This window comes from Athene noctua, chromosome 5 (assembly GCF_965140245.1).
Source record: "Athene noctua chromosome 5, bAthNoc1.hap1.1, whole genome shotgun sequence".
NCBI classification, from domain to species: domain Eukaryota; kingdom Metazoa; phylum Chordata; class Aves; order Strigiformes; family Strigidae; genus Athene; species Athene noctua.
In genome coordinates, this window is record NC_134041.1 from 12,756,018 (window position 1) to 12,782,303 (window position 26,286).

At 41.6% G+C, this 26,286-nt stretch overlaps 1 protein-coding gene across 19 annotated transcripts in view; it reads right to left on the bottom strand.

The window, feature by feature from the left end:
- Positions 1-26,286, bottom strand: part of PTPRF (protein tyrosine phosphatase receptor type F) — a 389,874-nt gene that overhangs the window by 214,293 nt on the left and 149,295 nt on the right. The gene's annotated exons all lie outside the window — the stretch shown is intronic.

The following is a 26,286-nucleotide window of genomic DNA, read 5'->3' on the forward strand; positions in this document are numbered from 1 at the left end:
GCCTTCTCTGTGAAGGCCTAGATCACACTCAAGCGTCATGACCCACATGAGCTGGCTATAGCACCCAAAAGGTAATGTTTACCAAGCTGGCATTAAGCAGGAGCTCAGTACAAAGGCTGGGAATGTCTATGAACAATGAAAAGCACACAGTAGCTCCTGCAATTTTTCTTCTTGTATTCTCTCATACATCTCAACTCAAATACGTTCTTTATATTTTAGCCATGATCTACTCACAAATAGTTCTAGATTGTCCCTCAACCCAGAACTCCAGCATCTTCTTCCACATTTCTCCTCATGTCAGCAGCAAGTTCCAATTTCATGGAAGATTCACACAATAGCAGAGGGTAGTCGGGAACTGAGAGTGGCTGTTCCACTGCTGACTCCCTGCCATGCACTCACCAGGATAAGCCCATCAGGGGAAAACCCAGAACTGGCAATACCAGTCTTCACGCTGACTTTTGCAGCCCGGAAAGAGGATTATCCCCAAATCTGAGACTCACAAATACACGGAAGGCTGCAGGTGCCACAAGAGAGCAGTAAACAAGTATGCTGCTTATGGAGATTTACCATACTTAGTGTTTCCCTGCATCACTTACATTCATTCTCACTGCCAGACAAAGCTATCACATGCTACAAGCTTAAGGGGCATGCACACAGATGTCAAACCTGCAAGGCTCAGCTTGCTTTAAGCTCTTTGTGAAGACTACACAGGATATATTTATAACAGAAAACAGATTTGTCTTTTAGAGTTCTACGTCTAAGCCTCCCTCACCCATCCCCACTCTGTTGACCGAGTCCCAGAGTTCCTGGGTTCACACTTGATTTGCTCAACCAAAATCTATACCAGCAAAGAGGATGACAAGCTACCTCAGTGCGAGCTAAGTGCACTTCTCAGGTTTTACATGCATGAAAAAGAAGGTAATGTTTCCACCTTGGGGATCTGAAATCCCAGTATATCTCATGAAGGACATACACTAGGGTGAAGCACAAACCTGTACGTAAACCTGAAGCTTAAAAGAACAGCAGCCTGCCTTACCTACTCAAGTCAGTGCATTGCTAAATTATAACACAGCCTAGAAACAACAGGATGAGACAAAAGAGCCTGTCCAATTATGTCTGCCTCAAGTGAATTTTATTAGGCACTCAGCAGTATTAACAGTGAGGATGTCATACCTGTATATAGGCAAATGGATCATGCCTGAGAATTACCCATGCAGGAACAATCCTCTGCCTATCACCAACCTTTGATTTTCATGTTATGTTTTAAAGACTGACTTGGAAGGTAGGTGTCTGCCAACTCTGCTTGTGCTCTCCAAGAATAAATGTTTATCAAAGGGGGTTCCCCATTTGCTGAGTTGGAATTAGTTACACCAACAGGGTATCAAACAGGTTGCTGCCTGTCACTGTTATCAAAGAAGAATTTGAAATAGAAACACTAAGTCGTATCAACTGAGCACAGGAGCCTGTCAGAACAAATGTGACACGGGACAGCCAAAATGTACAGGCACAGAGGCTGGAAGGGGCTCTCTGAAGCGGAGTCCTGTCTCTTGGCCTCGCAAGAGTTGCACTGCAAAACCCCTTTTGTAAATGGAACACGCACCATCTTAAAATAGGTTTGAGTTGCAGCCACACTTCTCTTACTGGAAAACTGTTCCAAAATGATGGTCACTGAAACATCAGCAGGAAAACAGACTGTGGTTTTTAAAGTTATTTGTTGTCAGTAACACCCACTTGTTTGTATGTGAACATGATCATTTAGCTGAAAAGTGTTCCATTCCACCTCTGTCCTTTTTCTCTCTTTCCCAGTGTATACCTCAGATTATTTTTACCCCCTTCTTAATAACAGTAAAATGTTTTCTGTCTTACATAACCCCTGTGAGACTTCACAGACCAAAGATCTCCTCTTAATAAAGAAAAAAAAAAAAGGAAAAAAAAAGATTGCATGTTGTTGATTCCTAACAGATTTCTTTGAATTCTGCTTCATACTCTCTTCTGATAGAATCCATAATACTATATTACCATCATCCTGCTGAAAAACAAGAAAAAAGCATGCATTTGCATTTGGGCATCTTGAGATTATCACTCATCATTTTATCACCTTTTCTTCTCCCCACCCTCCTCCCCCTTTTTCTTTAAATTATGAAGCTGGATACAGCTTCTGTTAATTCTTCTATATAATTTAAACTGAACCAAGAAACCATTCAGTCTTAGTTTAATTTATAAGAACACAACTACGTCCTCATTATATACCATTTCCAAGTTTCAAGAAAACTTGCAGTTCTGCTGATCACATGCAGAAAATGTTTGTTAATGAGGCTGCTTAGAAACCTGCAGTTGCACTTTCATATGCAAGTGCATGTCCAGATTTCCACTTTAACCGTGATTATGGAATGAACAAAAGTTTATTTGTAACTAGCAAGAAGCCTCAAAGGCATGTTTATCGTGCAGATTAGGAACTATGCAGTAGAGTCATACAAAATATGCAGTTCAGTTGTTGTCATAATATAACCTCAGATAATTAAAAGTGAGATAAAGGTAGAAAAGAAGATGAACTGTAATTCAGGAGAACAAGCCCACCAGCACAACAGCAGCTGCCCACATTCTCAGTGCTTAGACCGTAAAAACAAGGCTGACAACACAATTTGCAAAGTGCTGAAATCGCCCAACAGCACCAGTCAATCTGAGATGCACATTTCCTTCAGCCAAACATTTTCCCACTACTACTGGTGATAAAACTGGTATATGAATTAAAGGTTTGAGAAAGGATGATGACAGCATGGAAATTAATCACACATTAATTTAAAACTTCCAACTGTCTTGGCATTGTGAAGCCATCACACTGCCACATCCTGGAGAGAAGTGACACACCAGTCAGCCACCATAAGGAAATACAGCCTCCTATTGCAGGTGACTGCATCTTAAAAGCTATTAAGTGTTTTCATTGAGTTGCACCAAATCACATTTCAGAGGCCAGTGTTTAAAATTCCGTGTATTAGAAAGCCCCATTCAGAGTATTATAAATTCAGCAGTGGCACGGCTGCAGACAGGGATTTATCTTTCAGACTGCTGTGATCATTATTAATAATATTACCAGCCACTTTTGTTTTGCTAATTTGGTGCTTCACCTATGAATAAGTGAACTTCATGAAATAAATTACATAGAACAATATTAGTGTTGTTCTTAATGTATTAACAGGCATCCATGTATGTAATTCATCCACAGCAGTTTCTGAGTATATCCACGAACATAATGCCATTAGGCTGGCTTGCAACCAAGAACACACTTCACGGCCTCCCTTCTGGACAGGAGCACAGATGAAGTGGTTAGGAAAGCCAGGGCAGAAGGACAGCAGTTCTCTAGCAGAGACCTAGGAACTCCAGAAAAAAACAAAACAAAACAAAACAAAACAAAAAAAACAGAGATGCCTTTCCAATTCTTATTTCCTTCTTGGATGCAGGGATTTGGGGTCTTTTTTTCGTTCTTGGAAAAATGATTCTTGAACAGATCTGTCAGAATGCTGATTGCTAAAATTAAAACAACTTAAATTGAATGCAGGACTGTCACACATTGTCAAATGTGCTACAGAGGAAGGAGGACAGAAACAACTTCACTGCTGCTTCATTGCTGTCCAAGTGCGAGTTTGCAGTTGCACAGGAAAGAAAAACCTGAATTTAGGAGTTGATAGGCAGGATTAAGGAGAGATGTATATTCTTTAGACTCCTTCTCCCTTCTAATTCTTTGCTCATAATTTTATTGAGGAAACAGACATCAGCTGCTTTGGACATCTGCTCTGTAATTCCTTTTTCAGAATTCTGAAGTTTCCTTAAAATCCAGGTTTGTTGCCATTTTCGCATGATTTCTCTGTATCTAAATGACTCAAAAGTACTGCAACCCTTTTTTTTCCTCCTTTTTTTTCCCCACATTGAGAAGCCTATTCCATTTATGAAACAAGGAAAACACTGTACTAGGAGTTTTAAAAGGGTTTAAAAGGGCCATTATCTGGAGGAAACTGTATCAAAGCAGTAGTGGTGTCACTCACTTCCGCAAAGTTGCTTTTTCTATCCTTCCATTAACTTTCAATATAAAATCAGAGAAAATTGTATTAACTTCTTAGCCAGTATATTCTAAGTAAATACTCAATGCTCACAGTTGGATTTTCAAGTTAACTTCAGGAATTTCAAAGACAAGGGTTTTGTTTCTATGGTCATTCATTAATTATTGGTGACAAACAGCTAAGACTATGCAGCCGAGATAACTGCTCTCTGAAAGGACAAGATATCCATTGCTCCAAAGGCAGCTCAGCTCTTCCCACCCACCACCAAGTGTCCAGAACAGGCTCAGTTTGCCAAACATGACACACTGACCCCTGATTTCCAGTGCTACAAGCCAGGCTGAAAACCAGAGCAAACACTGCAACACTCTTGATTGTATCTCCTCTGACCTAAACAAGTGACAGCTTGCTAAAATATTCTTGTCCTAGTTATTTGAGGAAAGTGAGTGTTTTCAGATGTCTTCTGACTACTACACCTGCAAAGGATGGAAAAATGTGCGATAGGAATAAAAGCATGGAGCCTGGTACTACTTCTGCAACAATACAGGTAAGCAAGGGAGGGAAAAGGAAACCGTTTTCTTCAACTGTTTATGGAAAAGACAAAAGCATAGTCAGGAAGGGACCTCAAGAGGTCTCCAGTCCAACCTCCTGCTTGAAGTGGGACCCTCACCAATACTAGATCATATGAGTGGTAGTGTTGTCTAAGCTGAGCCTTGGGAAGCTCTGAGGATGGAGAATCTACCACCTTGCTGAGCAGCCTGCTCCAGTGCTGCTCTACCCTCCAAGAGGAAAAGCTGTTCCTAACACCATCTGATCCTCTATTTCAATTATTAATAGTGAACTTCAACACAGTTTCCTCTATCTCTGTATCTCACCTCCGCTAAACTTCTTTATCTATCAAGACAGCTTTTAAGCAACTGGATGACTAAAGATGGCAGATACTCTAACTGTATGCACTCCTCGGAGTCCATGTTTAAATAAACAAAACCACTATTTTCCAACATAGCTAATCACCACATCAATAGACTTATTAATGGGATTCCAGGACATGGTTGAATGCATGTTGCAGCAGCAGGGACTGGCTTCAACACACACAGAGCTCCATTCCAACCGTATGTCTCAAAGATAAAAGAAAAATTGGAGTGCAATCAAATGCCGTGGATTAAATAACAAAAGAAATTAAACAAACGGACATTGAATTTGTTTCAACGTATACATTCTCTGCACACACACACACGCTGCCACAGTTCTGAGTATGTAAAGAGTTTAAGAATCACAGAATAATTTAGGTTGGAAGGGACTTTTGGAGGTCATCCTTTCCAAACACCCATTTAAAGCAGGGCCAACTTCGAAGTTGGGCCCAACTCTAAAGCTGTATCAGGTTGCCCAGGGCCCCATCCAGTCCAGCTTTGAGTATTTTCAAAGACGGACACTCCAAAACCTCCCTGGGGATCTGGTACAATATTTGACCATCTTCATGGTAGGGAAATATAAAAAAAAAAAAAAAAAAGAAAAAAGTGGGTTTTTTTTTCCTGTTTCCCATGTTGCTGCTTATGTCTGTTGGCTCTCATCCTACCACCACAAACGTGCCAGAAGAGCCTGGCTACTCCTGCTCTACACCTTCCCCCTGGGCAACTGAAGACAGTAGTAAGGTCCCCCTTTATAAGCCATCTCATCCTAAGGCTGAACAAACCCAGTTCCCCCAGCCTCTCCTGGTACATCTGGTGCTCTGTATGGGCATCTATCTGCCTGCCTATACACCAGTCCATGATGCCGCACTCCTTTCCTCATCAGAAGATGCTACCTGCCTTAAACAAGAATGGCTACATTTGGCAGTCAGTCTCCCTCTCCTATCTTTCAGCTCATGGCTCTGTGTTCATAAGCATCTGCTGTAAAGTATGGCCATTACTAATGAAAGATGACTTCTTACAATACCTCCAAGACCATACAAACTGTGCAGAATATCAACCTGCAAATTTATCTCCCTTACACAGAAATATTACTTGACTAGCAGCCACAGCCTTTCTGAATTAACTTCACTTACAATTATTTCAAATGTTTTCACATCTTGCAACACTAGCACAGGGAATGGCAAGCCCCTGAATGCTCTTGTTCCCAGGTACCTGGTGCTTGTCATATTCCTCACACCCCTGGCTAGACAGCCCATCTTCAAGTCATTTTTTTAAATCAGATTTCCACTATTTACTTCCCTACTTCCACTGGTTGCAAGACAAACAGTTCTTCCACTGTGCTTACTGACACTTATGAAGTGCCCCACAAAACGTGGGGGTATTGTTATAATTTCTGAAGCACGGTGTGCCAGCACTCTAAAAGAACAGGAGTTCAGTGGAGCTCCCACTACACAGGACTGCTACACACACTACTAGCATTAAAACACTTTAAAAGACACTTCCCACTTCCGTTTCAACACATCACCTCCATTTACATCCAGTTATTATGTTAGTCTATGTACCAAATGAATCTCAGTTGCAACTTCCACTAAGTAATGAAGTAACTGAGCATTTCTGAGCCACAAACAAAAGATTTTGCCTTTTTTGGATATTCTAAACCAGCCCTCGGTCACTGCAAAAAGAGAGCTTGACACCTGAGATATAAAATGCTCAAAAGAAGGCTGTATCAGTTAATCAAAAGAGAGTGATGACTGCAACAAACTTTATCAGTTCTGACATGGCAAAATGAGAGCAGGAGTCCACGATTCCGGACTGGCAGTTCCATTAACTCTTTGCATTACTGTATTTCTATTTATTTTTGACTGTTCATGGACTATCAATAGCTACATGGTGAATAACAAGAGCAGCAGCATGTAGAGCCCACTGTTGTCAAGCCTCAGTTTTTAAGAAACTGCTTTTAGCAACTCCCTAGTCCATTGAATGCAACCGTGGAAGCAGGAAAAGAGCAGGTTCTGCTGCCAGTAGCAATCACAGCAGACAGCCTTTTTTTCTAACACCAGAATTACTTTAACTTTGTCCATGAGAAACTAAACTATTTAGATGCTGGCACCATCAGAAGAACTTAATGTCATGGGAAATATATGTTGTGTATATATTTTATATAAATAGGTCTTTCTTCTTGATTCCTCAAGTGCTCTTTCACTTCCATTGTATCCAACTCTTAGAGACATTCCTAATTCCCACTTACACGCAGGTTCAAGAGCTAATTCATGGACACCGAGGAGTAAACTTTCCAAACCATATTTATTAGCATCAGATCTTTTGGTATCAACAAAGCAAGTGAGCAATAACAAGCGGTTACTGTTTTCTCACTCTTTACACACAAGGCATGTGACATTCTTATTCTTGCCAGTTCTCCAAGTAGTAGTGTTGCTGGCCTGCTAGCCTCAGTATGGGGGAGATTTGAGAGAAACATCTGGAGGAAGATGCACTGACACAAGTATTAAATCAGCATCAACAAAACCAAAACGTCGCTCCATTTTTTTTCTCCCCACCTTCAGAGAAACTGCATTTAATGGTCAGGGCTAAACTTCTCCCTGGAGAAGCTGAACTATTACTACTTATCAACTCGATAAAGCCACTTTGATTATACTTTGCACGGCATAAAGGGAAAGCTTAGCACTTTGTGTAACACAGAGCACCAGGAACAATGAAACTTTATGGAGGTTTGTGTACAAGTCAGCAGATAATGATTAGACTGACAAGGACTCAAGTCTGGGCACTGACAACAGAAACTGTCAATGTGTAAACATCAACTGTGCTCACAACTCTGATTTTCTCCCCATAGTTCTGAGATCCCCAAATGTTAACAAAAGGCAGAATTAATGAAATCTATCATTTGCTGGAAGGGCCCTCCTTGATTAGCCATCCATCAGGGTGTACAGACATAGATATTTGCTGTCCTCTCACAATGGCTAACTACTTGCTCCTTGGAAGATGGAAAGGGCTTTGCAGAGACAGCAGAAGTGCCCATCTGCGATCTCTAAGTAATAACCTACATGCTGGAGAAGGACGTATGTACCTTGCTTTCCTGGATCCCTAAGACAACCTGGGTTTTGTGGTGCAAGTGAAGGAGTTATTAAATCTTTCAGGTGGAGAGAAATATTCCAAGAGTAGCAGAGCAGCTAAGGTTTAGCCTCTTTGAAGCTGAGCCTGGGAGCTCAGACTGAGAACCAGCTGGCTGGAGAGAGAGCTGACGAATGTGCAGGCTGGACAAATCCTTTTACTCTAGTGCTTAAACACCTAGGACATGGCACAAAAAAGGGCCTTTCTCACCTGCTGCATCCTCCTGGAGGAGGAATGAGCAACTGTCAAGAAATATGCCCTCTCAAAAGAAAAATATTAACTGTAGAGGAAACATAATAGCTTCACTGGAAGGCAGGAAAATGAGGGAGCCTGTTCCTAGCAATACTCCTTCAGCCACAGCAATTCAATCCCTGCACTGAGGAAGCTTCTACCTTGACAAGCCATTCCATCTAGTTTTAAGGTCAGTCACTAGAGACAGCCTAGCTACCCCACAGTATGCTGCTAAATACAGTAACTAACATCCATTAGCTGAAGAGCATGGAGCAGCAAGGCAACAGGCTCTGTAGGTGGGATGAATAAGGAGAAGACAGGCTGGGCCCACTGCCCCTCCTGCATCTCCAGGCAGGAGGGAGCAGGTGATATATTGGGTGCAGCACCAACCCCAGACAGGTAACAGAGTCATGGTCTACTACCTGTATATATAAAGAAGTGCACAACAGCTCAAGGTGCAACAACCAATGTACATTAGTTGTATAATCCTCCAAATTATTTTCTATCAAGTCAGTGGTTATCTTCCCGTATTTTCCCTGTGTTTCTAATGGAATTTGGTGTCCCCAACAGTAAATTGCATCATGCTGGACTGCTAGTGTACACACTGCTTTCAGGAATACTGCTAGGAACACTGCTTAGTTTGCTTAGAAACCTTGCTTACCCTGAGAAAGAAATGAGCAGAACAAAAAACACTCAACAACTTCTCCAACTACATGGGAGACAGCTCATGTGAACAGTGGATGAAACTACTGGAGGGGAGACTTCCACAGAGAGTCTAGGCAGTCAGGAAGCCTGGATGAGAATGGGGGAAAAGAAGGTGACTACTATGATGAAATGAGGTTTTTCTTCTTAGGAAGGAAAGAAGGAACAGTGGCAGCAGGGAGGGGGAGAACACACTAACAGCCTTCAATGATCTGGAAGGAAACTGCAAGATGAAAAGGAATATTTTTTTTTTCGCACATTATGTGAATGGACAAAAATTCACAGACACAAAACTGCTGAAAGGGAGTTTAAGGTTAGGATGTTTGGGGTAAACTCCTATAGCACACTCCCACAGTATAAATGTACTGACAGTTAAATGCTGGAACAGCTTGCTGAGGAAATGGTGGACTCTTCTCTCACCAGAAGTTTTTAAGAACATGCTAGACAAACATCTGTTGTGAACAGCTTAGAGCAATCCTGTCTGAGTAGAGAAGGAAGGGACAGAATTCCCTTCTGCCAATATTTGCTATAAGTCTTCTATCTCTTTTCAAAGTTCGGGAACATTAGTTTTATTTCAAATTTTTCAGAAAAGTTTAGTCATGGCCACAGCTGTAATCTCTGAGCTGCAACGTACCTGTGGGAGGAAGCTAAAGATGAGCAAACTAAGATTTCTGCAACTACAGTGTGTCAGGTACTTGTGTGTCCGTCCCATTGCTCCATGGGGATGAAAATATTTGGCACTGAGAAATACTGCTCTCGTATTGTCAAGTATTCTTTTAACATAGACACATCTTTCTTATCTGCTCCAGTAGATGACACATCCCCAGCCTGGAGACAGGCAGCCTACAGAGCCCTCCGAGCTGCCTCATGTGCTCAGTGATGCCCCTTGCAAAGGGCAGTCCCACACTGAGCATCTGCAGGCAGTCTGCCTCCCGCTGTATACTTAACCAGACTGCAGCCAGGACAATCTCAGATTTATACTAGATTATAGGAAGAGTTTACACATCCATAGCAATGTATCAGACTACTGAATCTATAAACCATGCAAGTAAAATTCCTGAGCAGCATAAGAGATTATTGGGAGGAAAAAAATGTCTAATGCAAGGAATCATGTTAAGTCTTTCATGTATTTTAAAAATAAGCATTTAAACCAGTAATATTTTGGACCACTCATTTGCTGATTATCTTAGTTCTGAAGTATTTATCATTTCAACTTAAAATGAGCAGTAACTTAATCCTTTAAGGTCTGGTAACTGGATTTTCCACAAGCTTACCACCACTGTTGTTTTTTAATACTCTTGTGTTCAATAGAGGAGGTACTGAAAAGGAAAAAGCTCCTGCTTTCATGACATTTAGAAACAAATTTTGGCACAGACAAACTTTAGGTTTAGGTATATGTTATATGTCTGAAAAACATTCATAGCACTGTAGGTCTCAGTTTTTGGGGTTTTGTTGTTAGGTTGATTTGTTGGTTAAGTAGTACCCAGGCTATTCTTCAAAACAACCATAGGAAGTTATGGGGAAGAAATACATTTCTGATAGGCAGCTTGCTTAACTAATTTGAAAAAAAAAAAAACAAAACAAAAAAACCCAAACTTGACTCTCCCTGTGGTTCCTTCTGTTTGAACCCCAGCAGCATTACTTCCTACCCAATGTGCAGTGTACTACACGAAACGGTGCTGGTCTCTAATCCTGCTGCTCTGTGTGGCACTTATGAAGCCCTGGAAGGCTGCTGCAGAGAAAAGAAAAAACATTTGAATTAGTCTTCTTAACTGTAATGGTTGGCCATTAATATGTGATGAGCTTCATCCATAGGAACTAACACTGCCCACTTTATTGCTTGGTTTTAAGGCTGCTATCTATATCCATCTCAGTCTCTGGGTCAATTTGGTTTTGCCCCAAACTTGGGTGCTTTGACCAGGATGAACCACAGGCAGCTTCCTGTGACAGTGATCAATAAAGGCTGGTCATCTGCAGCTGCCAGGACACAGCTCCTTCCCACTCATGCCTGGGGACACCCCTCTCACAATCCTTTGAGTCCTCCACAAAAGGTGCAGCAGCATCTGCTTGGCGTGACTGTGTTACAACTAACCATTTTCTCTGAGCAGTATTTTCATGAGGCTAACTCAGACCCTGTTTGCTACTCAGTGAAATTCCCAATACAATCTGGATCTATTTACGTTTTAGCACAGCAAAAAGACCAACACTGTAGTGCCCCGAAGTTCTGACCTGAGTCTAGTGCTTATTATTCAGTTAGGAAAAGAGGGCGAGCATGAGGACAACCAGTTCTCCAAGATGGAACTAAATCAGAAACATAACAAAATAGGTTTGGGGTTTTTTTTTTTCCTGCCATGTAAGAATCCATGGTAACAAACCCACATAAATGGTCAGCAAAGGCAGATGGAAGTCAGCGTTGTCTAATTTAAGGTAATGCATCTTGGGAATAATTTAAACCAATCATACACTTTTCTGGATTCTAAATTAACTGTAACCACTCGGGAAGGCACTGGACATAACTACTTAAGTAGATGTTTTCAGTGAGCTGCTCACTGCAGGCACAGTCATAAATGGAAACTAAACATTAGGAAGTGCATAGAAATGGATATAGAACAATACAAAAATACACTATTGTAAAAAGGCAAGAGAATTTTGAAGGCAAAATAATCTAATATCTGCATCAACTGTGACTTTGCCCTTGGACAACTGAGTTGACAAAACTCTAGAGAACTGTCTCAGAGAAGACTGAGCTGGGTGCACCTATTTCATATGTGCAAGAGAAGCAGTAGATCAACTGAATGTAAAACTGATAAATTCAAAACATCAAGTCCTTTGTTTTAATAGCCACACAACAGATAATTAACCTCTAGCCAGCAAGGTGCCCCAGAGCAGCAGAAGAAGCAGGAGACTTGGAGAATCCCCTACAGGACAACAGCTTAGGGCAGAAATGGCATTAATCAATGACCTCACTGTACTCTATACTGTAATAGATGCATATTAATATTCATAGATTTTTAGAACTGAATGGTCCACTCTGTCATGCACTCTGACCTCCCTTCTGACATAGGATGTGTTTCAGCCAGCTCCTCCTGCCTCTGGTCCTTGTTAGGCTTTTCTCTGCTTGGTCAAAAGAGGCTGCTTTATACAAACTAGCTCCCCACTGTAATACAGAGACTGTAAGGAGGGTGTAATGTAAATTTTGGCTCAGTAAGATCTTGTGATAAAAGTACTGAGCTGAGATCTGAGTGTCAGGAATGAAATACACCCTACAGTTGCGTCAAATAATCCAAGAGGCAGGAAATGGAAAACGCTCTCCGAGTGCCTGCAGCAGGTCAGGAAATCACATTCTCCATCCTTCTCCAGACCCCTTATTTCAGGCTGTCTCTGCACTTCTATGAGGCACCCACAAATGCAGTGTGGGGCTTTCCATGATGCAAGTCAGCAATATTTTAATGTTACAGATGATAGAATCACACCACTCCCCATTAGCTAATGTTTCTGGAATGGCAGTATGTTTAAGTCATTATATGTTTTTAATCAATTCTGGACAAAAAATACCCAGGAAACAAAGAAAACTTTTATTTTTCTTTTTTTTTTTTTTTTAAATTATTCTCATGTCTTTGACACTGAATAAAAAAAAATAAAAAAAAAAAAAAAAAAAAAAAAAAAAAAAGGAGGATTTGTATTCCTAATTTTAACAGGGTTCAGCTTTTGGGTGACCCCTTCCTGGAAAAGGTTAATTCTCATGAACCACACAGCTTAAATATGGCTTCATACAAGTATTAAGAACCACCCAAAAAGGATCCTTTCATAGAATAAGAACCTAAAACTTAGTATCTTATTTTTAAAAAGTATCTAGTTTCCAATGGTTTCTATCTCATTATGGGGTTTTTGGAAATGAAGAGTAGCAATTCCTACTCTGATGCACTTTCCTTAAGACTGACACCTCTGTGGCAGAAACAGTTAATGTCTGATTCCCTATTTAAGAGCTAAGCAGTAACTGAAGCCCCTCCAGTGAACTCTGGGGAGGGAGAGAAGAGAGGAGACTCATTCCTGTATCACACTCCAGAGCTGTGGAGAATCTATACCTGCTCCATCACCTCTACCCCTGCCCCCAGCAGCAGTTGGAACCACTCACTGGGACACCCAGCACTTTTATACCTCTTAGTCAAGAACAAAAGCAGCCACATTTGCATTTGTCAAAGCACATTTCCTGCCAAAGCAGCAGAAACTGCGTCCTCAGATATTAATGACAGCTGACACATAAATAGAGAAAAACAGTATTAGTGCTTTAAAATGCTAGCTCCCACCGGTTCGCGTTCTACAGGTCTGCCTGCCACTCCCTGAGCCAAAACAGGGAAAAGGCCACGGTACTCAGACAGGACACAAGTCCGGTAAAAGCACTTGGTGAGTACAATGTACAATCAAGTAAGTTATTGCACTACTGCACATGTTTACCTAAACAATAATCTTGTCAATGAAAAAGCTAAGTTTCAACAAGAACAGTCAAAATTTGGTTCAGAGGAGCCTGGAACAGATCAAGTCTGATCTCCAAAGTGGCAAGAGAGTCCTGCTCATCAGGATCCACTGTGCAGGGAAGGCCCCCTCTTCCTCACTCTGCTGCCTCTGAAATGCTGAACTTTCTCTCCAGCTCATTAAACAATGTTGTAAAGAAAGGGCTGCAGCACGTACTGCCAGTTCAGGGATATGTTACCAGTACTAGAATCCATTTTAATAAACAACAACCATCTGCCCCAGAATTACAGATGTTCAGAAATGCAGTTCAAGTTAAAGGGAAACCACTTAGGTCAGAGATCTGTAGCATGCAGGAGATCAGCCTTGGCACTGTAGAGGGATAAAGGAGCAAACACTGCAACACCAAACAGTGGGGCTCCTACAGAAGCTGCACACTGGACTAGCTGAAGTATTCAAATAAATATGTATAGGATATGTGCATCATGAAGTGGAGCTTGTGCCTTATGCGAAGAGATCCTGAGTATCAAACGTGTCCTCCTTCAGGAGATCTCGCTGGGCTTGCTGATTTTTCTCCTACTGCTGTTGTGCAATGAGGGAGTTCATCAGTATGGGAAAGAAAAAGCTTCAGTCCTGGAGGCAGCATGAGCAGAAACCTTTGACAGCATTAGGAAGTCTATAAATCCCATACTTTCCTAGTCAGAGGCTTCCATTACTTTTTTGTTACATTCGTTATAGTAAAAAATGTTGAGGTTGAATCTCCAAGTGTTCACTTATCTGTTTAAGCTTCATACAGACCATCCTAAGGCTACAAGGGGGGGAAAAAAAAAAAAAAGGATCCTTGCATCAGTGACAGACACCGAGTGGATTTTCAGTGTTGGCAGGAGCCAGCACAGACAGGCAAGATGCTGCTGCCACTCTAACGGAGCCAGCACAAGTCTGTACCTGGGACTTGCAGGACTAGAGCCTGGCCCCTGCGCAGGCACCCTCCTTCCCCCTCAGAAAACACCAAGGCTTTAGGAGAGGGCTGGAGGGAGTCAGCTTAGGGTCCTGAGCAGGACCTCTACACAACTGAACAAAACTACCAAACTCTAAGGTGCCATGAAAGTCCACAAACTATTTAAATTACGTCCACCAACAAGAAAGCTGGCATCATTTTAAGAGGAAAAGACAGCAGGTAGAGTCTGTTCAACAGCAACACTCCTGAAGTCAGCAATCCACAGCGCATTTTACCTATGCATTATCATGGATTGTCAACACTTTGGTGAGCTTCTCCCACCTTGGACAAGTCTGCAGCAAATGAGGGCTCTGTTAAGGGAGTACACAGAATAGGGAGGGCTCCAGTGGGTAGGAGGCAGGCAACCATGCTCCACCAGGAAGCTTTATTTGCTTGTTCAAAAGGGCAACAATGTGTCCTGGTTTACACAGAGGGCAGAAGTAGTACAGGACAATCAGCAAGACTTTCCAATAAAACTCCTCTAGGAGTACAAACAGGGCTTTTGTAACTTTGGATTCTGACAGCCAAACCTTATTTTAAAAAAAGTACAAGAGTTTCAACCTCTGCAGAGCTCTAGACTATATTAATAGCATGAAACATTTGTTCAAAAAAAGAAAAATCAAGGATATTTTATACAGAAGGAATAATATTATTACACTGCACATATCCAGCATGTGGTGGATGTGCTTTAAAAGTATAATTCTGCCATACTGATTCTTTTTGCAGCCACTAAATAATTTGATTCATGCTGAGATGTGCTGTACTCGGTTTCAGCACATGGCACATTACAGACAAGTCATCAACACGCCAAACCCCCCAATTTCTGCAGTTGTAGAACGGATTTTGTAGTCCCTTCACTTCCCATCTCCACTGCTTTCCTTCTCCAACACACTTGACAGCTGAGCTCCATCACATCCCACCAGCGGACCTGTCCCAGTTCCACTCTGCAACATCTTTACAGCCATGTTCAGCAATGCAAACAGCCCACACCAGGGCTCTCCAGGCTAGAGAAGTCACAGCGATGGACTCAACTGTCATTTCTGAACAGCCCAAGCCACCAGCAGTATTTCTAGAAACCCAACAGCCTCTGCCTCACAAGCAAGCAACAGCGACTGGGGCTGAAGAATCTGCAGCAGGAAATTTAAGAACACGGACCAAGGACAGATCTGCTGGAAAAGGCAAAATGTAAGGCCAATCATCTATGCCAATTCCTTTTTGCTGACTTTGTCTTCACGTATGCACTTGTTGCACAATGACGTAGCAAAAATTGCCAGAACAAGCCTACACTGGACTCCAGCACAGGACCAGGGAGATGAAACTGCTGCTTCTGAGTGACCTCCGCTACCTCCCAGAGCACAGCCCCCTGCAGAAACCGCAGAGGCTAGTAAAGCTGACACCCTGGTGCTCAGAAGGGAATCAGATATTTAGCAAGATTATGCTATCTGCTAATCTGATTAGCCCCAGAGACTGCAGATAAGCATAACAAAGAACAGCCGGACACCAGCTGTAAAACCCATCCAGTCAAGCAAATAACACAGCTGCCCAGAAAAACTCAGCATCTGGGACCTGTCGCATGTAATGCTTTTAGGGAAATGACAGACTCACTGCTCTCACGTTAGACATGGGAAAATGTGTTAATCTGTTTACCTTAAATGGATTTAACCTCAATCTGAAAAAGAGAGGACTGACACAGATATGTACAGCCAAGACACTCCAGCAGCAAAGCGCAATGAATGGGAGGCAGCAATCCTCAACACAGGCTCGAAGCATCAGGCATGACACAGGTCAAACGAGAAACATTAAGAGATTAAACAAGCACATTTATAATTAGGTGTAACGTTGATTGTCTTCTGCCCCTGAAATGGTAATCAGCTCCCACATCTAATCATTGCAGCCACCTGAGCTTTAGGCTGATGCTGACAGTCTCTGCAGCTAGCCCCTTCCCAGCACTGGGAACATGTGCAGGGCTAGGGGGTGGATGTAGGGAAGGAGGGATTTAAAATGGAAAAGAAAATAAAAAAGATATATATATACATACATACATATATATATATATATATATATATAAAATAACACCATACAATTAGCAGAGAACCTACCATGCCTTCCTAGAAGGGAATGGGCTGCTGAAAGTAGACAAAAAGCCACTCGACTCACTTGCCATACACTGGCTGTTACTTTTGCAAGCGCAGCAGGGAAGGCAAGGGCATTATTTAATGTGTCCACTTGACATTTCTAAACACAGGAAAAACAAGAGAAACTTGCTCAAGGACTGCATTCATCACCATCTGCCAATTACAGAAACAAAACTGATCAGTCAGTAGGACACAAGTGGCACCCCGACTCAGCAGACTGCCACCACAGAAGCACAAGCACATGCTCTTTGAAGCTTCCCTTCAGCTCAACAGGCATTATGGATATACAGAAGCAGGTCTAGAGCTCTCCAGCGACTCTGTGGTAAAGCACTGCCCTCCCTTCCTAATTAACAAACACTGCAGCAACCTGAACCTTCCCCACAGCTCTCCCTTAAACTTTTGACTGCCACATCAAAACAATTTTATTTTTTTTCGAATTTGCTCCAGGATTCTCCAAGATTGAATTCTTACAAACATACATCTATGCTGAGAGAATCAGCTTGGCTCCCTCTGCTCCAGAGGAAAGAGGTAAACCTTTTATTTCAGGGTGACTCAAGTGACAGCAGAAATAAACTGGGGCCAGGTGACTCCCTCACCAGCAGAGGCAAGGTCAGCCCTATGGTATCAACACAAAACCTCACACAGGCAGCCAGGACAAGGCACAGGATCACTGAAGACAAGGATGCCCAAGGGGGAACTAGGAGCTCAGCACTCAGCCAGTTCTTTCACAATGGTTTTGGGATGTGGGACAAGAAACAACAGTGTTTGAGGCCAGCTCAGAAACGTGAATACCCCTACAGTGTTGGAAGCTAACTCTGAAAAACAGCTATCATTTGAACACAGACCAAGGAGGAGTTGGGGTCTAGCACAGTTCAGAACAACAGGGACACCCAACGGGAAAAGATAAAACAGTTTTCAAGAAATTGTTTAAAATATGCATTTTCTATTTTTATGGCAAACATGACTAGTTACTAGTATTCAAATGCAATTTAGTAGAGGTTGATCTATAAATAATGCAAAACCCAGAAAGGAGACATCAACACTCATTTACAGCATACCGCATGCTGCACTGAATAATGTTATGCACCAGCTTTCACCATCCACATAAAAAGGAAATATGGTCAAAAAGCTGAGAAAGAAGAGAACAATCTCGCCCATTCCCCTCACAAGAAGAACAACATCTAAACCCAGGTAAAATTTAAGGTGGTTCTATTCTGTACTGTTTTTCTAGATAGAAAGCTTTATTTCTGCATTTCCAACTCACCTGCTATTTTCACACAGGTTTCCAGAAGCTGCAAACAAGGTATCAGGGAAATGCATCACCTCTCACCATACTGCAATGTGCTCTGAGTAGACGCCATACAGAAGCTTACAGCATCAAAGTTGTTTCCCAGATTTCTTACGTAAAGCATCTTAGTCCATTGCAAAGGACTGAATAATTTAAGTTGGAAGGGACATGCACAGGTCAGCTACTCTAACCTCCTGCTCAGAGAAACACTGACTTTAAAGTAGCGTTTGAAGTTTAAAGCAGGAGCTCAGGATCTTGTCCTGCTGAGCTTTGAATACCTCCCCAAATGAAGACCCCCAAATTTGTTCCAACAGGGCCCCACTCTCACCATCAAAAGGTTTTCCTGTATAATCAACTGTATCACCCTGGTTGCAACCTGTGATTTTTTTTCTTACTTGTTTTTCAGTGTGTACTTCTAGGAGGAGAAGCATTTCCATTTTCCCCCAAAAGACTTTTACTTCTTGATTGCAACTACTGAATTCTAAAACAGTTCTTTGATTTAATTTTTTTTTTAAATTTATTCATCTAATATCCTTACAGCAACAATACCTTCCCACACATCCTCTCTGCACAATCAGATTTATGCCATTTACATTGAAAACTAAGGTCTTTTTTCCCTACTTATAGCTCAGTTAGCTTTGTTATAATGCAGTTTATAAAATTACATTTAATGGAGAAGGGAGCAGGGAATTTGTTTATTTCTGAACTGTGATGGCTAATGGATTGGGTGGGAATAATGACAGGATATATATTATGTTATGGTCTAACAATACAAGGAAAGAATGCGTGACCTGATCATTTTTATCCTTCATTAAATGGTCTGTTGAGCTGCTTTTTCTCCATATCAGCTTTTAAAACAGAAAAAGCATAGCAAAAAATAACATATTACTTCAAATTGCAAGATTAGTCTTAATTAAAGCAAAAAATTACTCATCTGTTTCTTAAATTCATTAGCAATAGCTGAAAACATATTAAAAAAAGCAAGTTGGCATAAGGAGACTAACTGTAACTAGCCGTGGTAACTACCTTCTTCTTCCATAAACGCTGAGGCATTTTAATTCCCATGTCTGGAAGGACAAATACAGTCTGCACCACGCTAAGCATCCTTGCCAAGTCCTTCCTCCTCCCAGCAAGCCAAAAGCAGAGTGGGAAACAGAATCCAAACCTTCCTGCATGCCCAGCTGGAGTGGTGTCACCAGAGCTACATCTGCTTTTAGAGGCTGCTCTTAGCACTTCCAAGAAGGAGATGGGTCTATATGAAGTAGACCACTTAAACTGCCACTCCTGGTTTTAACTTTCCTCAAGAAAGAAAATAGATGGGCCATCAATGGTTTCATTTGTGTTTGAGACAGGGTGTTGTAATACACCATGGGCACATGCCTGTAGCCCTGCTGGGGGAAAGGGCAACAAGGGAAGAAGTTCCCAAAGACACGTGAAGAAGGGTACTCCACCACGCAGTCCACTGCAAGGCGAATCCCAACCAAAATAAAACCACTTCTGAGTCTGATGGGTTGAATGAATCTCTTCAGAAAGACACCAATGTGTAAAAATCCACAGGAAACACAGGTTTGCAGATTAAGTTGAAACCCAACCTATATGGCACGCAAACAGTCTCCAGTGTAAAGCAACACATGACTGAAATAGGGAGATAAAGAAGGAACGGGAAGGAAACCAGATTAGGCCCCCAGTCTAATGTTTGAACATTTTAATTTCCTGTAGGAAAAATGACTGATACTGGCCAGCATTAACTGGTAACAGGCTGGCTACTACAGGTTTATGGAGGTTTCAAGAGAACTTTGATCCAGATCATACATCCCATTAACACGGACAATAAATTACCCTAACTTTCCATGACACAATGCAAAGGAATACAACTCCCATAATCAAATGAGACACAGCTCTTCAACAAGAGTGCCAAAACAGAGATACATCAAAACCACACAAGTTTGCATGCTACAAAAGACCACTGAAAAAACATGCATTTAATTTTGCAGAAGCCACCAAAAGGGAGATTTTCTTTCTTAAGAAGCTCCTGTAAACTCAAATTTCTTCTATTTCTGCCAAGTATGCTCGTATGGCAACTGAAAAAACATTTGTGTGTCATTTGATTTCAAAAATCCATATACTTAAAGTTTTCCCAAGAAAGTGCTTAGATGAAAGTCCTTTTCTGTGGTTTAAGCAAGAACACCACTAGTCAAAGTAAAAGCATTGAGCTAGCTGATGGGCAAAGCACTGGCACTTTGAAGCACTGCAGAGGTCACATCGTGGCAGAGAAATCATGCTCCATAAGCTTTGATGTAGAGCAGCTCTCAGAAATATCTTTGTTATTTCACTGACATGCATTGCTGCTGAAGCCTCTTTCTTACCCAGTGTTAAGTAAGCTGTTACTGTTCTTTCATATTAAAAAAGAAAGGATTAGTTTCTCTGTCAGCATTTGAGACGAGTGTGCAACAGGTAATACAGAAGGTCCTATGAGGGTCTAAATTACGTTCACATTCATTAATATATCAGTGACTTCCAGACCAAAAAAAAACCCCACCAAAAACCAGTCAAACACAGCATAAATTCAGCTTGAACTCCTGCCCACCACAGCACTAGCACAAAGCCAGGGTAAGAAACCCAGCATTCAGAGATCAGGTAATGAGGTGGAGGTGCAGAAGCTCACCTTTCCACTCCACCTTCATTTGCTTTTGACTTAAAAAGGCTTTCTCTTTATAATGTAAATGATGTAACTTACACCTGCAGAAACACACATTGGAGTGTTTTTTTTACACGTCTCTCTAGTGAAGGTTAAATATGGGAGAGAAAGTCTTCGTTTGGTTTTAAAATATTGTGGAGATGCCCATAAAAATTTCTGAAGAAAGCCACTGCAGTGGTTTGAATATCCTGAATGCTGTGCCAAGAAGGAAGAACATCTACACACATTTTTATGGTCCAACTCAAGCCTTAAGTGCTTTCAAACATACAGCAGCCAGGACACTGCTTTAGATTTAAAAGACACGATTCTATAAACAGCCCACATCATGATCTTCTCAATTTATCTAAAAGTTCCTCCACTTAACGTTTACCTCATCCAGTTACAGCAACAAACCCTTCAATTCCCCAGTATCCTCCACCCTTCCATGAGACCAAGAGCAGTCAAAGAGCTAAAACCCAACCAAAAACTGGAATAACTATTTGAAAAAAGTGAACCTGCTTTTCCCACAACTGGCTTCCGATACACAGCACTCAAACACCACCTGCCCAAACCAGCCAGGTTTTCGCCCCCCCCACCCTTAAACTCTTCTGACTCACTCATGATTTTGTTCCTTTTCACTGAACTCATAGAAATAGAAGTACTATGCCTGATGCACTCCTATATGCAAATGCACTCCTATAATGCAATACCCAAAACAAGAACACAAGAATTTTCTTGAAACATGGAGGATGTTGGGGGGAGTGCAACTAGCACCAGCTGCCCATCAGCATTCAGGGCATGCAGCTGCTCTTCAAGGCATCCCTGGAATTCAGCTTGGCTGGGGAAAAAACAACTGCCACTGCTTTTTTCTGAAATTTCTCCTAACCACTGTAACATGTCTGTGTAGTTCCGCCTAAATTCTTACATGTGTTTTAAACACTTCAGTGAAAGAGTTAAAGCTGAACATTTATTTTGCGGGAGTGCCCTTGTTCGCACCACTTCCTTTGTTGCCATCTGTTAGGCTTCCTCAATGAAGCTTCTTACAGGGAAAACATCAGTAATGGCAAAACAGCAGGAATTTAGGCAGCTGTCCACTCCCTCCTCCTGCCCTTAAAAGGTTTGTGCCTGCATAATTTTAACAGGGATCCCTTTTTCCTCCGACACAGACACTGAACACAGTATCAGCCACATCCAGATGGTGCCAGTACTTCAATACTCCATTTTATGTTTTTTCCTCTAACCAGTGTAATGCCTTTTCATTTTCCACTTCCTCCTTATCACTCACCCAGATACCCCATGGCTGAGGCAAGAACATGCAATTCAGTACCATGAGCCCAACTGTTAAAGCAGAATGCCCCAAATTATACAGGATTGCAACTAGCACCCTGTCCCCATGCACACACACAAACATTAACAGACTTGCAAACTCCCCTGGCTGCTCACACACATGCTCAGGAAAAAATAAAGACGTTATTTAACATGCATTATCTCAGTTTTTCCTCTGATTCAGTACCAGGAAGGACACCTGCCACTCCCTCCACATTTCAGAGTCAGTTCTGCAGACAAGCCTCACACACCATTTCAGCACAGTCCACCACAGCTCTCACAAGACCTTTTGCCTCTTTTTCTTTTAAGGATAGAAAGACTTTATGAGTAGGACTGCCTGCATTACATGTTTTCTGAAGTGCTAAGCACTTCACTTGAGCTATGAATCATCATCAGTGACAGCAGCAGAAACATCTTGTCATAAGCAATGAAGAAACTTCAAATTAAGTATCCCACCAAATAATTTACGGAGATTGCCAATCCACAGTCAAGAGGACTTGCTTATAAAAATAATTTATAATTTAAAAATGATTGCAGGGACAAAATACAACTCCCCAAAGAATTTCAAAAACGTTAAATCACAAGAAGGAAGAGGGCAGGAGGGAGGTGAAGACAGAAGACCAGCATGTCTGAAGCACTTCTTGGAGCTCAAAAATGCAAACATTTCTGACATACCTGTAAGGTGATCTATCTGCAAACACGTTGAGAATAGGTACTTAAATTTCTCCAGGCAGATACAGCTTCTCCCTCCTATTCATCCTTCTTGCAGCTTAAAAACTTGATGCTCACAGCTCAGTCTCAGTATATCCATATTTTTTATCAAGTCTCAGTACAGAAAGCAGCTCTTCACTGTTCTTCCAGGGGATTTGGAAGAACACCTCAGCATTAACGTTCACATGACAGCACACACTAGAGACAACTTGGAACTTTTTGTAATCTGCAAAGTTATGTCATTTTGTCCCTTTAATGAATGATCTCATGATGCAACTGGAGTGGCATCATTAGGTTACATTTTGCCACTTTCTCTTACAATTTATTCTCTCTATACATTTGTTCCCCATTCACAGTTGGGGCCATCTCCATGACATTTGGAATTCAAACCTCTGGACCAAAAAATGCTTTAACCATGAGACATTTCCCTCCCAGAGTCCCATTTCCCATTCATTACACTTCTTCCAGCTTCTTCAGCACAAAAACCTGGCAATTCTCACCACCAGCGTCCTTCCACACACACAGACCACTCATTTCCAAAGCCCTTCTGTCTCATGCACTGAATGAAACCGGTAAAATACACAAAAAGGAGCTGCTATTGCACACTTAGAGTTCTCCAATCATGCAAAAACCAGTTAAGCTTAAAATGTATTGATTTTCTTTATTTCACAGTAGCCAAGCTTACACACATACCCAGGCTATGTATTCTACATAACTAAAAATAACTTGCTATACTCATGATATCTTGCTGCCTCTAGCTACAATTCAAAACCAGAAGTGGATGTGCTGACTATTTCAGACCCAACAGAAGTATTTCTCTGGTTTCTGAGCCCTTTCACCTGCTTTCAAACCTCTCTACAAGGAATGGATGTCTCAGTGCTGCTGGGTCTGGCCCCGTCATCTCCTGGGAAAATAAAAAAATCCCACCCATGTATGGTCCTGGAATTTGAGTCCTTGTAAAAATGCTGTGTCTTGGGAGAAATTTTATTTGTTATTCACTGTTCAAAAGCAGCAATTTCCTTTTCTAGTAGTACGTCCAGGTGCAGCAGGTGCTAAACGGCAGCAGAATAAATTATTTTAGGCATGTGCATATGTGTGCAGACTGACCTTCCAATGCATAGCCTAGTGAGGATCAGAAAATGTCGAGCACCTTGCTACGAATAACCTAACACCTGGCATGCACACTTAGTAAAATGTTCAAGTGACTTCAAAGACCTCTGTCAATATATAAAAGAGTTGCATTAAAGTTCTGAGCCTTCAAATCTATTACACATTTCCAAACACGGGAGGATGAGTACCAGGATTTGTTCAGCCACCCTCACGTTGTTCGCAGGAAGAGTCAGATCAGTCAGTCAGCACAGGTCCTTCCATCAGCTCAGCAATTTAACACAATCAGTAAATCTAAACTTTATTATTATTATTATTATTATTATTATTATTATTATTATTATTATTATTATTATTTAAAAAAAATTTATTGCATTTGCAAAAACACTGTTTCAGTTTGGTGAAAACCAACACATGAAACCTCTGAGGGGCACCAGCACTGAACAGATTCAATCACATTTCCCCCACACTTTGGTTCTGGACATGGCAGAGCCGGAGTGGGACAGTGCAGCTCTGGTGATGCACCAGCAGCAGTACAGGTATCCTGCATGAGCTCTGTCTTGTGTACCGTGGCTGCACCCTGACCACAGAGGTGAAAGCCCCGTCCCCACCCCTGTGGCCTGTGGTCCCGGCCGGAGGCGCCAGCCGTGCATGCCATGGTTCAACAAGCGCTGTCCTGGATGACATAGCTTGGTGGAGGGCAGCAGCGAACACATACACAGGCTGGTAAATAGGATTCATTAATCAAGCTCCAACTGCTCCACTTCACTAGACGGGAGCTCTTTATAGACACTGTCTCATTTATTTATTTTTTAAATGCCTAGATTAGTTTAGTGTGAAGCTGTTGAGAGATATAATTTGTCTGAGCAGACGATCTACAGATCATTGAATGAACACTAACCAGGCTCTCACAGCCCACAGAAGAAACCCACCATGTGCTCTCCCACAGCTGCAGCGTAGGCAAAATGAACTTTTTTTCCTAAAATTAAGCCACATGCACGCCACCCTTGGCAGCCTGGAGGTCAAAGAGTTGGCACCTCTTATGCTCAGCCCTGACTGCAGGCAGAGCAGCAGCCTCTGCTTATGAAGAGCAGGGCCCTCAGATCAGAGGGAAATCAGCAAGTGATAACTAACCTGACATTCAGCTGGGGACAGACATTTCTAACACAAACAGCCTTTTCTGCTCGCATCTGTGAATATATGCATATTTAAAAAATAAATTGTCTTTCATTCAGATTAGTTACTAGAATATCTCTTTCTTTGCTGAAGCAGATTTGTTCCTATGGTTGTATCTACTGCTATTCTGGGACTTGGTATTGTCTTCCCCCTACTGCTGCAGAAAATGTTCAGCAGCTAATTGCACAGTCAAGTCCTTTCACATAATTTTCACTTTGACAAGAGTAATTAAAAAAGCTAAACGGCTTGAGAACCAATTGATTAGGTCTGCAAGCAAAGCTCTGTTTGGGCGATCCTGAGATGCACGTGTACAGAACAGCAAGCTTTCACAAAATGCAATTAGGAACATGTTCCTCAGTGTTTATGATTTAGTGTCAGATTCCTTTCCCCAATTCCTATCATATGTTATATTTATATATGTGCTGCACATACACCATGCTTGCGAGATTCATGAAAATTAACCTTATAGGACAAGTTAAGGAGTATTTTCCTTTCATCTCTCATATTCGCAAAATCTCCAAATAGTCTAGGTTTGTGAATGGACTCCAACACCTCCCATCATCAGAATGGAACTACGTGAGGCTGTTTTGTCACTAAATTTGAAAGACTATGAATAATGACAACTTCTGAATTGTCACCACTTTGTATACCTGCACCACAGAAAAGAGATTTCAAAGAGTAACCCTGTCTCTGGACACACTCTCTGTGATATGGTGCTCAATCACCTGTTTGCTCGCCTTTAAAACTGGTCTGAGTCCTCCACAACAGGACTTCTAATATCATTACATTTCAAACTACATAATTGAAGTTATAAAGTAAAGGACCCCAAAATTACTACAGATGTACAAAAATAATGAGCTTATGAACAGTAATGAAATGCAAACTCTTGGAAGCCTGAGGTTACACACAAATGTGAGATGCTCCCTATAACTTTTTTTAATAAAGCTAATTACTCTAAAAAGAGAAGTTGAAAGGGTTGTCTTTAAACCACTTCCTTCTCAGTAAGTTTGTTAAGTTACTGACTACATATTTGAAAAATTGTCATGAAACATGCAAGGTTTAAAGCTAATGGGAACTTAGAGCAACAATAAACTCCCTCCATGCATAAAGGAGAGCGGTCAAACACCAGACACCACCTAGTGCCATCTGATGAGCAAGAAGGTGCTGGTGCTCTTCAAAGCCAACAGCTCTGACCTCTGTATGAGGATGTGACATTAGATGCAGATCAGAGGACAGGTTCATGGCAGAGGTCACCAACACACATGAATCAATCTTTGAATAAAGCCACAGTGCCATCTGAAAGACAGCTGGGCACACACATACCTGTCTGCAGAGTGGCTTCAAACAAGGGAAATCTAGTGCCATCAGCTTGGACTC